Source organism: Podarcis bocagei (assembly GCF_964188305.1).
Source record: "Podarcis bocagei genome assembly, chromosome: 5".
Classification (NCBI taxonomy): Eukaryota; Metazoa; Chordata; class Lepidosauria; order Squamata; family Lacertidae; genus Podarcis; species Podarcis bocagei.
Genome location: NC_138129.1, coordinates 65,763,139 through 65,779,302, shown reverse-complemented (window position 1 = coordinate 65,779,302; position 16,164 = coordinate 65,763,139). Strand labels below are relative to the sequence as shown.

The window sequence follows — 16,164 nt, the reverse complement described above, 5'->3', positions numbered from 1 at the left end:
GAGGGTCGGGGAGGGTAGGATTCCATGCACCACTACAGCTGCCATTTCTCTGAAACTTCCTGTCTTTGCACTGTGTCGGGAGATGAGATTTCAGGCCTTCACATAATTTTACTGAACCAAGCTTTTGCAGGGGCCAAGACACTGGTTTAAAAAATTAACAGTGGACATCTTCCAAAAAAGAAAAAATCTTCATACTTCAAATATTAAAACCATCCCGCTGGCAGGTGTACAAAGCTGTTCATATCAGGGCGGAGCCATGGGCTGCTTAAAGATGATCAGCGCATGAGGCCAATTCTCTGATGTGGTGAGATGTGGATCTTCCGCTGCCCCTTCTGGCTTTATTTCTGCTTTGTATCTTTTAAGTGCTGGTGTTTCTGCTGGAGCCTGCAAAATATATCTTTGCTTTAGAGTTTGTTGATAGAGGAGGTGGAGCCTGAATAACTAAGGACTGAGCTTCAGAACCTTTTATTTGTTCCCAAGGCTCAATGCTGGATGTTCTGGAAACATCTGAAGATCTACAAAATACGACTCCTTCACCACTACAAGAATCATTATCAAAACTCATTTATTTGCCCAAGTGTTTTAAAGTATTGTTATCTAGTCTGCTCTGCCTGTTTTCAACTGCATCTAGTGTGTTTTTTATTTACATTGGTGTCTTCTATTTAATTGTATTGAACTGAAATTGTTGGTTTTCATTTTCTTTTACACTTTCTTTCTTCGTTGAATTGTCTAGAAGCATTTTAGAGAAAAAAATGAATGAATGAAAAGCTTGACCCTACACATTTGGGATTTGGACACTTCCAATTTTGTAAATCTTAATCTAATCTAAAATACTGCAGGCCTTCTCCCCCCCCCCTTTCCAGCATTTCTATGATATTCTTGTTCAGAGGAGGTGACCACAGCTGTAAGCAGTACTATGCTAAATTTGGTCACACTCATTTATATAAAGGTGTTTTGATACTTGCCATTTTTGTTTAAATCTTTTTCCTAATAATGCCTAGCTCAGACAATGCTGAGTTTATGTTTCCATTTAGCTTTCCAATATGACTCTATGGTGTTTCCTGGTGAATCACTGCTAGTTAGAAAATTCTCCTATAATTACATCCTCACTCTAGCCCTATTATCTTCCATATTTTTAACTGGTGTGTGTGTGTGTGTGTGTGTGTGTGTGTGTGTGTGTGTGTGTGTGTTATATTGCATTCTACTGACCAATCCATTTGCCCAAAGCTTATCCGGCCTAAGTCTACTACAGCCTCCCCCAACATGGTGCCCTCTGGCTGATTTGGACTGCAGTTCCCATCAGGCCCAGCTAGCATAGTTGTGCTGAAGGGCACCTGGTTGGGAAAGACTAGTCTATGGAATTTAATTCCCCGCCAACATTTCAAGAAGTATTTTGAGTTCCTCAGATTTATTTTGTTTGTGCTCCTTTTCCAACATGTTTATTTATTGAGGATTATCCATTTAGTAGAAAAAAAAATATTGCTGCTTTCTCCTGCTTTCAGCTCTGTTATATTATTTGCTCTTGACTTATAACCTATTTAGGGGGTAAATTCTTCCGAATCTTCCCCGTGCTTTACTGCAAACTCTTTATCCTGAAGCAATAAAGACAGTAACTTCTGCAGTCTACAACCCTGATGCACTCTCCCCATTCTTGTTAACTTCTTAACTGCCTCTGAATAGATTATGTGCTCTACATCAGTTTGTATGGGCCAGAATGCCAGGGGAGGCCTACAAATAAGCAGTTCTTGAATATGAACTGTGAGTTTGTGAGGAAAATGTGTAATCCCTACAGCAGCCATCCCCAGCTTGGTGTCTGCCAGATGTTGTTGGACTCCTGCTAGGCCAGGCCATCCCAAGCCAGGGGTGATGGGGATGGTCATTGAACAACTTAAAGAATGCACTGGGATGAAAAGGGCTCTCTTACAAGTTGGGTTGAACAACCTCCAACACTTCAGGAAATGTTTCTCTGCCTTCCTTAGTTATGTGTTTTCTAGGATAGTGAAAAGAAATCCCTCACCGGTTTTCTCCTAAGACTATTTCACTTCCAAAGAATGTCTTGAGGGTAACTTAGGGACAGATCCACTGCTGAAAGTAACTTGCTGAATTCCTGGCAAAACTTTATCCATTACAGCCATGTCTTTGAATTTTCAGGTCATTTTAACCCCTATTAAGATGACTGATTGCCTAGCATTCGCTCTGAAATAACTGAAAAGACCTCTTTTAAGCATAATTTCCCTCTTGTGCCATATTGCAGTCTTCTTCCTTTTGATCAGGTTGTTTAGCCTCCTATTAAGGGGAAAAAACCCATTCCCTCTAATATCAACCTGCCTGTACATTAAGATTAGCAGTAGAGGGTCTCCTAATGATCCCTGCATTAAGTGAAGTGTAGAGAGGAGATCTATTGAAAAGCCTTTCCTTTCCTTTCCTTTCCTTTCCTTTCCTTTCCTTTCCTTTCCTTTCCTTTCCTTTCCTTTCCTTTCCTTTCCTTTCCTTTTCAGATATGTATTTTATTAGGTTTAATAATACAGAGAACAAATACAAAACATACAAACAAAATAGAAAATCAATAGGTAAATCCAGCATCTAAAGCCCGATATGATCACAGAAACTCTAGGGAGCCAACCGATCCCTCATTAGCAATCCATATACATGATGTACAATAATGCAGAATTACTGCTTAGCGCTCACTGTTTTCTCCATAATTTTTCCTAACTTGTCCATGGCATGATAGTGACCCTGCCCAGGTCACATTGCTTTCCTTAACACACCCACCCCATGGACTCAAAGCTATTGCAGCCCTGGAGCTTGAATAGTAAGTTCTGTCTCACTATAGTCAATGGAAGAGAGAGAAAAGGGTTGGGGGATAGAAGCCACCGCTCCACTTTCTGTTATGTCAAGCTGGAAGGGCAATAGATGTGGTGGTTGCTCTGCTGTGGATTATCTCCATCCCCTTATAGGATCATGGTGCCTGTTTTCATCTTCATTTTGCTGCGCTCTTTTTAAGCACAAACTGAGATAATATGTAGATACTGTGATTTCATTATAGTAAATATATACTTCTGAAAACAAATGATTTTTTTGCAGGGGTGGGGGGAGGTTCCATTAACCTCAGTAATCAAAACTCCTAATTAAAATTAGACATTCTCCATTGCTTTCTAAATGAATCTTGGTAACTTCATTAATCTGGTATGATTAGGCAACTGCAATACTTAATATTCTGAAAAACACAGGCTACATTATGCAACATGACGTGGAAAGGTTTTAATTCGAGACAGGAAGGTAGCCTAAAAGCAAGCATTTGAATTTCATATTGAACTCTTAGACTTTATTTAGTCTATTGGCAGAAGCCAAGGTACAATCTGCTGATTATCCAACTAGGCAGATTGAACCAACTATGTATATGCACATGAGAGCTCAATTACACTTGGCCATGGTGTGTGGACTGGCATATATACATGACAAGATTTCAGAGAAAGCTCAGGCATCTACCTGCACTAATGCATAGAAGCTTGTGTGAAAAGGGATCTATGTGTCACAAACTTTCAGTCTCTAAGGAAGGCATTCAACATTGTACCTCTATGATTGTTCCATCAACACAAGCATTTCTGCTTCAAGGACAGAACAGTCTCCTTCTGCAAGCAATTCTGGAGGTTCTTCCAACCACATTTGAGCCTATTTGGGTAGGTGTGGGAGGGAGGAGTTGTGGGCACCCTGTTGCACTTGTGAGGTCCATGCTGGCTCCTGCTTGTTCCACTGTTTAGTTGAATCTAGCTGATCTGTCCTCATCTCCGAGGAGGAGATGGACCCAATACTAACAGCGCAAGATTTCACATTCAGCCTCTCAGGTCCTGAGAGTGTACCATTTCCTAGGGACACAGAAGAATGAGCTATCAATTCCTCTGAGAGTCCTGCAGAGCTTCCATCCGCAATGTCCCCACAGCCCCAAACCCTGCCACCTAGAAGTTACCAACACCTGCACCAAAGGACACTGGCCTGTTGCAGCAGTCAGAAGTGGGGGCGGGAGCTTCAGTCTTAATCCTCCAGGCCAGACTATGAATCTGGTGCTGAGACAATGAGCTGTATCCAACTAAATTGTAGTCATGTTCATTGATTTCAATATGTCTCCTTTAAGCAATAATGGATATGCAATCCAATCTGCTCTCAGCTGCCAGATTGCTGGCCATGGTCCTGAAACTTGTGCTTCTGAACTCTGAGCCAAACCTTTTGGTTATCCAAAACCCTGACCTTAGTCTAGCATGAAGCTAGCCCAGACATTGCCTCTTCTTGGCAATGGAAATTGTTACGGTTCAGGATAATATCTGTGCAATGCTTAAGTGGATATGTACAATCCACCTGCAATGAAAAAGAGACAAGGATACAGAGCCAGTAGACCCTCTTTCCATAGGCCTGGCTTTACATTGAAGTCCCTATGTATGCTGAGGGACAGCAAACATGTTCAAAGTGCACGCTTGTGACCCACTCTGTATATAACTTAGTTACCCAGTCCATGTGTGAACCAGCCCTCCTGAGTGTTCAACGGATTAGTGCACAAATTAGGATCTTCAAAGAATTCATAGGTGGGGGAGATGAGTGAGTGGAGGTGATTTTGTGCTCTGAAGACAAACATCCTCATAGGATCTTTCAGAGGCAATGGAGTAATGAGCAGATACTCCTTTGTTCATCCTTGAAGCCCCAACTTCTCACTTGCAGGTTATCTTTTTGGAGGGAAAGAAGTTGTCCTCTTCATCATTTAAAGCATCCTTTTGTGGGGAACCAGTGACCAGGGAGACAACTGAGAGCCATACTACCCAATCCACAGAATCTCTCAAGAATGTCTCGTGTTCAGGACTAGCAACCGTGTGCTCCCCAGGCTGCAGGGGATATTTTCTGGCAACATGAGAAAAATGGACATGTCAGTATAACCCTTGTCCAGAGAAGTTTTTGGTGGTTTTGTAAAGGTGGTGGATTGTTCTGATTCCAATAATAATAATAATAATAATAATAATAATAATAATAATAATAATAATTTATTATTTATACCCCGCCCATCTGGCTGGGTTTCCCCAGCCACTCTGGGCGGCTTCCAAAAGAATATTAAAATACTGTGATACATCAAACATTAAAAGCTTCCCTAAACAGGGCTTCCACAACCATGCTTCTGCCACCCCCTGCAAGAATAGGTGATCTCCATCATTGGAAGAGATAGCCACATTAGTCCATGAGCAGGTCAGGCTTGAGCAGCCTATACAGACCAGATAATTGAAGCCAATGTGCTGATTTAGTGCATTTCCAAAATAATGTTTACTATGTGCAAACACTACTTCCAGGATAAACATACCTATTATAAGGGAGTGGAGTTTAGAGTTTAATATGTCTGAACATATTAAATAGAGCTCTTTACTATAAATTTAATGTAAGCACATAGCCATTTGCAGAATTTTGGAAGGCTGCTTTACTGCGAAGAAAGGTCTTTATTCTCTATTTGCCAGTCACCTATAAAGATGTGCATTGAGTGTAACAGAATAATTTAGGGCTGTGATTCATAGCAAGGAAAATGATGGAGCCCAGCCAGACATACGAACACCAGCAGCTTGCTCATAGGTCTCTGCTTCTGTCCCAGAAGTTCTTCCCCCACTCTTCTTTTTTGCCACAGTGTGAGAGAAAGTGCTGCTAGCTCAAAATGCAGGCAATGTAAATAAGAATGTAATTTCACGTATAAACAAAACTTATCAGCAGTCACCAAAACCTACTGGGGGGGGGGGGACAGGAAAGTCCATCTTCATTTGGTCAGACTAATTAGGGTAATTCATGAGGACGACAATCTGGGTGACTAGCCTGAGGGTGGCTGAGCTGCTTGGATCAACCCTCACATCAGTCTGTGGCAGAAAAGGAATCCGTCTGAGGCTGTTCTTTCAGTCATACTTCCCAGATAAGGGAAAGTGCCGAGGTTCCCTACTGGTGACCTAGTTATTCCCTCGCAAAGACATGGGTGGTTGTTAGTCACATGTTCATGTCTATTACTTGGCTATTTCACCACCACATTTATGCAAAGGTGAACTCTCATCCCCCACAAGATTTTTTAAAAAAAATCAAAATAAAAAATCAAATGTGGATACAACCTTGCCCATCCATCAATTCTGGATCCCGATTCTAGCATTGCTGGCATGATCTACTCTGGGAATATAGGTGAGATTGAAATAAATAAGAAAGCATTCTGATATCCTTTTGAAAACTCCACCGTAGCTTCTGGTGATTCTTCTGCATGCCCTCTCTCAAGCACAAACTTTTTGTTCTTCACCTACAAGTAGTGATGGAGCTGAAGTTCAGAACTTAAGTTTCATGATGGTGGATTTAAAGAGTTCTCACTCTTATATAAATCCCAGAGTTCTTGAACAGAGCTCTGTGTAGGCCTCTCCAATCTATTAACTGAAATAGCCATAAAAAGCACCCGTCTGTCTCAGGAAACAATGGAAGAGGGCACCTTAGGGCTCAAAGTCAAACCGTTGGAGAGTTACAGTGCCTGTTTTGGCTGTAGAGACCAAGCCAGCGCAGACGTCACTGAGACAGAAGTGCAAACACACTGGGAATGTTGGCTTGGGAAAGCACCTCTTTATTTGAGACTGTCCTGCCATGTGGTGCCCAAAATCTTCCTGACGCAGAGCATGTGGAAGGCAACCAGGGGCGCTGCTCCTGGTGAGTGTAAGTTGTCCATGTCTCACTACCATAAAGTAGTGTTCTCAGCACACTGGCCTGGTAGACTTTCATGTTTGTATTGGTCATTAGCATCACATTCTCCCATACCCTTCTGGGAGGGGCGAGCCATTGCTGTAGCTGCCATGCCAATACTCTTGTCCAGTTCAGTGTTGATGGAGAGGTTGCTGGTTATGGTGGAGCCCAGGTAGACAAAATCGTCTACCACCTCAAGAGAGAGAAAGAAATGTTGAATGTGTAAGTGTATGTCTACAGACAATGGATAAAGCAAACACCATTAGCTGTACAACTGCATACATGTTTAATAGTTATTTTAGTTTAAAAACCAATAAAAAATGTTTAAGAGAGGGGGGAGGGAGGGAGAGAGCAGGATCTGATAATTTCCCAACATCTCTCCAAATCTCTCACTCAACAAGGCGTCTACCAAGAGCAGCACAGTTCAGGCCTGCGGGGATGCAGCAATAGCACTACAACTGTCACGATTTTTATTTATGGACAGCATTTATAGCTTACTTAATAAATAACAAAACCCTTGTCAGCAGTTTGCATAAAATAATATAAAATACTCGTGAGAAAATGCCAATAAAATCAAAAGACTTTGAAAACAAGTAGACATAATGAAATGATCAAAACATAGTTTAATCATTAGTTTTAAACAACAAATGCACATAATAAAATTACATGTCTGAGTAGACTTGCCTAAATAAAAGAGTTTCCAGCAGGCATAAAATGGGATTCAATGAACAACACAGAAAAGGTGCTGCTGTACTAAACCATCAATTTCTTGCATGTGTGTAATAAATATTATATGGCACTTGCAAACCTGACAGTTCCACAGGAAAGCAGTAGAAGAATTCTAGTGCTGTTTGTTTGTTTGTTTGTTTGTTTGTTTGTTTGTTTGTTTGTTTGTTTTCCTTATGGCACAGCAAAATGATATCTGTGGATTGTGGTAGCATGAAAGACAAGGATTGGCAGTTTCTAGACCTCTGACCACATTCAGCCTTTTGTGGAATGCCCTATGTCCTATCCTTGTTGGCATTGTACATCCATGGGACATAGTGGCATTTCACTTTGGGGAGGGGGTTGATAATGGAGCCTTGGCATGCCATCCTTTACCTGCTTTTCCAAGTCACTGGCTAGAGATGTGTGGTCCCTTCTTATTCTAGAGAGAGTTTTAGGATGCAGTCTTTACTCCTGCGGTAAATATGCAGAAGATACAGCACAAAATCCAACGTGGGCATGATAACTTCAAAACATATTATAAAGCCATCAGTCTTTACCCTTGGCAATATTCCTATAAAGTTCAACTTGCTGGATGCAGGGCACGGTAACAAAAGTACAATAAACAACCTACAGGCAACATTTGATTAAATTCATAATATTTCAAGGGAAGGGAAGAGTAAATTTCCGGCATCAAACTTTCATAAACCTTCATGCGTCTCTTTTCTCAGGGCAAGTCAAAGGCAGAGCAGAGCAAGCATTGCCGAAAAAAGCAAGCTACCCTGAAGTCACCAGAAAATACATTCAAGAGAATAAAGCCAGTAAATAACTCATCCGTCACTGGGATCTTTTATTGAATCAAATTACTTTTGACATGTGGTCTGCATTATGTGAAGGTCAAGTGTTTTGCAATGAAGACAATAGAGTTATGTCTTTGAAAACACAGACTAAAGATGTGCTCCTTAGCACACTTACTTGGAGGTAAAAATCCATTGGGATCAATGAGACGGCCTTCCATCAGATGTATTTAGGATCACTGGGTAAGCGAGGAGGACAGAATCAGGCTCAGGGATTGCAGAGATTTATTTCAATGAGTGCTTTGCTGATGTCTGCAGGGGTCAGTTTGCTTCGGCGGGGGGATTGATGAGCTAAATCCCTGCAGAATGATTAACCTTCTTGGAAGTAGTAAACAAGGCTTGCATGGAATTGTTCTGCTTCAAAAAGGTATTTGCTTTGAGACATCGATTAGCACTGCAGCTTCCATTGATCCAGGTTCAGCAGCGATTCACTGAAATTGCACAACTACCATGTGCAATAAAACCATAAAAATACAAATTAGAGAGCAGTCAATGAAATCCTCCTTAAAAGGGCAACTTTGCAGCAAGGAGATGCAGCTCTTAAAGGGGGGAAAGCTCAACTATCCTTGCACATAGAATTTTAAAAAAATAGATTGGATAGGGAAAAGGGGCGACAGGTGCTCTTCAGTGATTCTAATGGTCTTTGTGTCTCCTTCAATTTTATTCTCCCTGCACAACCTTGCCTGATTTGAAGTGGGGGACAGGAAAGGGCATACAAACAGGCCGGCGGGGAAAGAGCCAAATGCTTTTCACCTGTGCAAAATTGGCTACATTGTTATAGAATGATGGTGAAGATGATAATGGGGGAAAGAAGCATTTGTATAGCACTTTCATGTGTCCAAAGAACTTAGCTTGTTGCTTTTCCGTGGTGAGCCATGCCTAAAGCATTGCACACAAAAAACCATAAATAATATACAATGCAAGGAATTGCAACCAAAAATCACACAAAACTACCTATGGTAACAGACCTACCTTCCTCCTGCAGGTCTCTATCACATACATGTCCCCCAGTGATGCTTCTGAGAGTTGGGAACTGTTTGGAGTGCTGTGGCACATGTTTTGGGAGCCTAAACTTGGAGCAAAATCCTTAGTGAAATCATGTAAGAACACCTTTAGGCTGAAACCTATGGTGTTTTTTTAAAGAAATGAAAAGTTGGTGCTACTGCTGGTGGTGGTGGTTAAAACACCTTCCCTCTCTGCCTCTTTCTTTAAGTCTCATAATTTAAACCGATTTACGTTTTAATCTGCATTTAGATCAACAGACTAACAGTAACAGGACTATTGCTGGTAACGTGAAGAGGAGACAGGTTTTGTAACCCAGCTACCCAAAACTGCATTTGGCACAACTGACTAGTGTGCACATAACAAGCAGGCCCAAAGGATGCCATGCCCATTTAGTCAGATGGAGGTCAAAGGAGGAGATCAAGATCGGCTGGAGATTAAATTGGGAACATTTCCCTTTGTCCCGCAATTTCTTCCCTTTGTTCCATGGCTTTCCAGGTCCTGGACGTTTTTCTTTTGTCCTGCCACTTTGCCCGAGGTTTACTGCTGAATTGAAACAAATGTCCATCTGCAGAAAACCTGGTGGACGTTTGTTCTGATTCAGCAGTAAACAGCAGGTTTTCCCAGGAAAAGCAGCGGGACGAAAGAAGAACGTCTCAGACCCGTGCCTAGAAGTCGGAAGGGTGGATAGCCCCAAGATGCCAAAGAGGTGGGTGGCATTTGCCTGCATCTCCTATGAAATGGTTAGTTTGAAGAAGGCCAGAGCTGTCTTGAAATCTGGGCCTTGGAAACCTGTCTAGAGTAATTTGACATACAAAGGCCTGGACAAGATGATCCTTGAAGATTCACCCAGCACTGCTAGCCCAAGGACTGGGCATGCTTGAATGCCCAGTATCACTTTGTTCCGGCGCTCATTAAGGGATCACTTCTACAATCTGTTCTCAGTACAAGGAATCACTCTTGTAATATGTCAAGTGTAACAAGAAAGTCATGTCCCTCTAGGTGTGCAAGAATGCTTTCTGCCTGCTGAACAGGAACAGCCTGAATCCCACCCACTTATAAGTAAGGTGTAGGACCTACTGGGCAGCTAAGGTTGGGTTTTATCCAATGCTAGTCCTACTCAGAGTAGACCTACTGAAATCATAAACAGGACCAAGTTAGGGACATTTATTTCGATGGGTCTATTCTGAGTTGGAAACTTAGTTGGAGACAACACTAAAGGTTCCCGGCAGACCTGATCCCAAACTTTTTTTAAAAAATAAAAATTAAGCGCTAGGTGTGATATGATTTCTTATCCCCACCACCTGCCTTTAGTTTGACAGTCTAGAGCGTGGTGTTTTCAGGTAACAGATTCCATCTTACGAACATGATGTTGAATGAATTACTACACCTATTCCCATGCACCGGATCAGGATGCAGCTGCCTCGTAGATGTCGTGCCCAGTGCTACCTAGGGAGTAAAGTAAATCCAATTTCTCACACTGAAGGATACTGATGATATTTCTGTTCACTCCTGAGAGGGCTTAATAGTTTCCATGCATCATTGGTACACATAGGCTATGGATCTTTCCCACTCATATATTTGTGCAGTATATTATACGAAATGTATTCAGAAATGGCGAAATGAAAAATAGTTTTGACTGGAACAAATGATATATACGCCTGGAAAAGATCTTCTTGGGAGATGCTTAATGGTCCATATTACATTTTTTAAAAGCATATAAACTTTTTTAAAACAAGAAAAAACTCCAAAAATATAACATGGTTTCATGACTGATTGGCATCAGGTAATTACTTTTCTGCCCTGAATTATGCAAAGTGTGCATTTGAAAGACAGGATGGGGTACTTATAACAATGCATTTGCTAGAGAAAACAGCATATAAAAATGGATCATATAATTTTTTGCTTCCAAAAATGGGTCTATTAGGCAAAATTAAAAATAAGAACATGTATATTAAGAGACATTTGATTAAAATGTTGCTGAATTTTCATGAATGCTTGTGGCTGTTTGTTTGTTTTTAAATCACAAACTGGTGTGGAAATGTGGAGGGCTGAATTTAAGACTGGGGGAAAAAGAGCGAGAAACTGAGAGTAAATGCCAGGCCAGAAGTTGGCAGCACATACAGGTTAACTCACAACACAGGCAGGCATTATGTTACTGGCCATTACGTGTATTAGCAAAATTGAATAAGGCTCTTAGTCTTCCTCTTCGTCTTCCTCCTCCTCTCATTCACTGGACTCTGCTGTGGATGATATGAGGACCAATGGGGTTGACCAGTAGCCAGAACATATATGAAACATATATGAAACATATAGTGTGTGAGTGTGTGTGTGTGTGTGTGTGTGTGAGAGAGAGAGAGAGAGAGAGAGAGAGAGAGAGAGAGAGAAGGAGCAAATGACCTATCAACTTAACCCATATATATATATATATATATATATATATATATATATATATATGCAGGTTTTGGTGTCTTCGACGTTTCGACGAGGTCTCACTCGTCATCTTCAGGCTGGTGCTTTCGGCTTCTTGTTACTGGAACAGAGCAGGATCTCAGTGTTTGAGTTCCTATAAATACTGTTGAGGGGGTGTGGTGTATAGCCTCCAACGTTCTGGGCAGAGAGGAAGTTCCCAGGTTAGTGTGCCTTTTCTTCTTTTGTTCATTAATTACTTGTCTTTCCTCAGGTTGGTGAGTGCTTTCTGTTCTTCTTTGTGTAAATTGCTTCTGGGTGGTTTGCTGAGACCTCGTCGAAACGTCGCCTAGACACCCCAACTCTTACACGGGAAGACACCCGAAGACACCAAAACCTGCATTCCTGTACCCGTGAAAATCTACGAAAGCATATATATATATATATATATATATATATATATATATATATATATATATATATATATATATAAACTCAAACCCTAAATAAATAAATAAAGTGTGTCAGGGAGAAATGAGGCTGTTGGAATACAAACCAGGGGGTGGTGAGGGATGCTGAACACTTCTGGAATTTTCTCCATGACACAGAGCTCACCTTAAGACTCCCTTGCTAGCCGCTGTGTGAAACTGGTTGCTGGATGGGCTGGCCTGATTCAACGGGGCTCTTCTTAGCTGTGCCATGCTTGGGGGGTGCATCTGGTAGTAGTGCCACAGAGCAAGGCTGTGGAAAAGCTGGAAAACATTTTAAATGCTTGATTTGAGAACTGAGCCAGCCCTGAGAGCATGCTTTTTTAAAATAATGGCCGATTGTTCTTGGAATGCACTCAGCAGTGTTGCTTGGAGACCTTCCGCTGTCACTCTGCAACTGCTCTATACAAAGAATGTCTTTTCAGGCATTATCAAGCAATTATTTCTACATCTCCCTTCAGCATGCCAATTACCACTTTGCCCTTAGAAATTCAAAATGCATTTCCAAGATTCAGAATATTTACTATTACCAGCCCAGGCTACTGCAACCTAGGTGAAAAGAGGTGCCTGCTTCATTTTACTTTATACATACCAGCTTTCCGCAAATTGCTGTCCTCCAGATATTGAGAAGACCCCAGGTCCTATCGACCCCAGTCAGTGTATATTCCAGAAGAACTTTGTATTTTGAGGAATTCGTGCCACTAGGGAGAATGTGCATTTCGGTGTTAAGGTATTGCAATTGTCTGCCATGCAAAATCAAGACAATCGATGGCACCCATGAAGTTTCCTCAATAAAGAAAATCATGCTGGGCCTATGGAATGTGAGGCTTACACCTGTTTGATGGAAATGTTATGTAAACACTGCATAATGATTGGAGAATGTGCAGAATTACTGGGGATTCCACTCTGAAACCCTGGAGTGTAGACAGTACAGGCCTAGATGAGCCAGTGGTCTACAAGCACCTCCCTGTGTGCTGTTTGTAGCAAACAACACTTTTAGGGGCAAAAAGCAGTAAAAAGGCGATGATATTTAGCATGGCCCCCAATGCATGCTAAAAAGAGCATGTTCTGGATTGAGTTCTCAAAACTTCAAAATATTCATGGCTTGCATGTAACTAACGTTGCATGCCGTTCGGCTCTTGGTTACTTGTTTATTTCTTGGTCTGGCACAGAGCTTTAAATAACCACTTGGCTGTGAATATGAAAAAATGCAAAGCAATGTAATACATCAACAGAAAATATAGTTTGAAGCTGGCATAATAATAGCATCGCAGTTGCCTTGACAAAGCACTCAGCTTTTGTTACTTCCTATGCTAATTGATGAGTTGGCCTCCTTCTAACTTCCTCCAGCCAATCGAGTTGGTGAAACAGAATTTCTAAGTTCCCCAGCTTATTAGCATTTTGGAATAAAGTTCAAAGTTACCCATCCAGGGCTGTGGGCCAGCATCCTGTGGCCTTCAGCTGCGTGGAAGCATGTGAAGCAGAGCTGGAGGAACAGCAAGCAGAGAAAGCATGAGAAAGGGTGCTTTTAAACCTCTTCTGTTCATCAGCAGGATGGACTTTCCCATCTTTTATATCAATCCCATTACTTACATAGGTGAACCTATGTAAGATGCTAGCATTGGATTAATATATCTGGGGAGGAAGTGTAGCAAGAATTCTTGCTTCTTCAGAAATTATTCACCTAAGGTATTGCCAAAGCCCAAATCCAAAATTGAACAGGGCTGATTTTAGGACCTCTATGCTTTGCCCAAATCAGTTGGAAAGATCCTTGTTATGCCCTAGGTCTTGCTGGTCAGCCCAATCTAGAGCTGTCACACATGGGGTGGGAAGAGGAGGAGACAGGCAGCCCCAGAGCCTTACCCTGCAGGGAATCTGCTGTGGAAGCACATCTCAGCAGGACTGAAACATCCTCTCCTCACCAGCTGGTGTGCAGAGAATTCAATCCTGCCAGCTACAGGGTGCTTCTTTACAAGTGCCTTCCTTGATTTTGGGGCTGGATTCCAGTTGGCTGTCCCCCAAACTGATCCAGGGCCCCAGATCAGAAGTCCAGATTGGGAGGAACTGTGCAGAGCCCTGATGAACAGCCTGACACATCCCAGTGCTTGTTTTCCAAAACTGTTCAATAAAGGCATGATTGCACTTTTTATTTTTTAGGGGCAGTGACTATTGTCTTCTCTGCATTCCTTAACATTTCTTTATTCTGATAGCCTCATGTTTTCTTCTAATCTAATCATCCAAGACGCCAGGGTCTCATGTAGCAGCCAGTGAAATCTAAACGAAGCCTATGTACAGAGCCACAGTCTCGAACTTTTCATTCCTTTCATTTTTCATTTCGCTTTTCATTTGTATACCGCCTTTCTGTATTACTATACACAAGGCGATTTACAAGCTGAAGAAACAACAAAGTAAGACAGCAAAGATCACACATGTAATAACAATCTGATCCAATACAAAAAAAGTCACAATAACTTTAACCTTTCACCTTGGTCCATCTTGGTAGTCGTACTGTATGCTTGAAGTTTGCTGTGGTTGATAGCTGTGCAGGCCTATCAGGGTGCAGATTAGCACAAGCCATTCTTGTCACCATCTCTGCTGTGTTCACATCACAGCAGCAAGACTCACCCCTCCATAGACTGTCTGAGCGCTTCCTCCTCCCTCCTGCCTCAGACCTTATTGTGGGCTGGGAGATATGACTAATTGGTGTGAAACAGTTCTCATCTGCATACTCATCCAGCCTCATGCAGTGGAGCTTAGCTGCCTTGCCTTTTCTGCAGAAAGATGTGCAAGGAATCAAAGATGCAGCTTTGGTTCTTCTACTCTGTATATCTCCAAGTCTAATTCTCCCATTCAGGCAGCACCGTCTACAATTGCTTCTGATGAAAATTTTTGCCCCTTGCTGGATCTTCATAATACTTTGTGAGTCAATTTGGTTCTGCCCCTGGGTGTGCTCTTGAATCACATTCCTTCTCCCCGTTGTTGACGTCCTCCCGCCTCTTCCCATTTATTAACAGCAGCTTCCTTCAGCGAGTGTTTGTCATCAGCTTTTTTTCATTTCAAGCTCTCCGATTTTTCCACGCTTGTGAAGAGATTGCTGAAGTATTTGGTTTCTGATTACTCATGATTAAGCAACAGTAGGAATTGATTTGGCAATAATGGCTGAAGATGTGTTGTTCCCTCCAGGCGGGTTTCATTTTCATCCCTTTTCTCTGTACAGATTAATATTATCCTGAGATGGTTGTGAAAGTCGAGTCTTTTGAAAAACTAACTTAGCATTCACATTTCTGCTCTTTGGGGTGTAATCAGCAGCATGGGGTATATGATAGGTTGCAGTTTAACACTGTAAGCTGAACTGCAGGTATTCAGATTTACTCCAGAGTTTACTCCAAAACATTTTTCACAATGTTTCATTGTAACATGGATTGGGAGCCCTAAAGCCTTCAAGGTGTGGTCAGACTCCAACTCCCATCAGCTTCAGCCAGAATGTCCAGTGATCAGGGATGATGGGAGATGGAGTCAAACAACATCTGGAGGACCACAGGCTCCCCAATGCTGGATTAATAACCTAAGCAGGACCCTAATGGATTGGGCCAAAGGTGCAGTTAGTTCAGTATTCTCTTTCCTTGCCAGCCAAGAGCCTTTGCAAAACTCAGAAGTAGAGCCTCCCCTGTTGTTTGTCCCCATCACCTAACATCATTTGACCAGAAAGGCCTGTCCTCTATGAATTTGTTTGTTACTGAGATATGATCCATACTTAGCACCTCCAGGCATTTCTGACAAGGATAAGGTTACCAGATTTTTTCAATGAATCCAGGGACAGTTTTCAACTTCAGTAGGAATGATAGGATTTTGTCAGGGGACTGATTTGTAAATCCAGGGACTGTCCCTGAGAAACAGGGACATCTGGTAACCTTAGACAAGGAGGATTATTATTCTTACAAAGTCACGGGGCACTTCCAGACTCATGGGACTTCAGG

At 41.9% G+C, this 16,164-nt stretch overlaps 1 long non-coding RNA gene across 1 annotated transcript in view; it reads right to left on the bottom strand.

Moving 5' to 3' along the window:
• Positions 1–6,716: 6,716 nt before the first annotated feature.
• LOC308587847 overlaps positions 6,717–16,164 on the bottom strand; it is a 44,709-nt gene continuing 35,261 nt past the window's right edge. The window contains exons 2-6 of the long non-coding RNA XR_014008548.1: positions 12,315–12,451; positions 10,681–10,739; positions 9,261–9,355; positions 8,407–8,733; positions 6,717–6,919 (exon numbers count right to left, since the gene is read on the bottom strand). This is a non-coding gene — a long non-coding RNA (uncharacterized lncRNA). The remainder of the gene's footprint in view (positions 6,920–8,406; positions 8,734–9,260; positions 9,356–10,680; positions 10,740–12,314; positions 12,452–16,164) is intronic.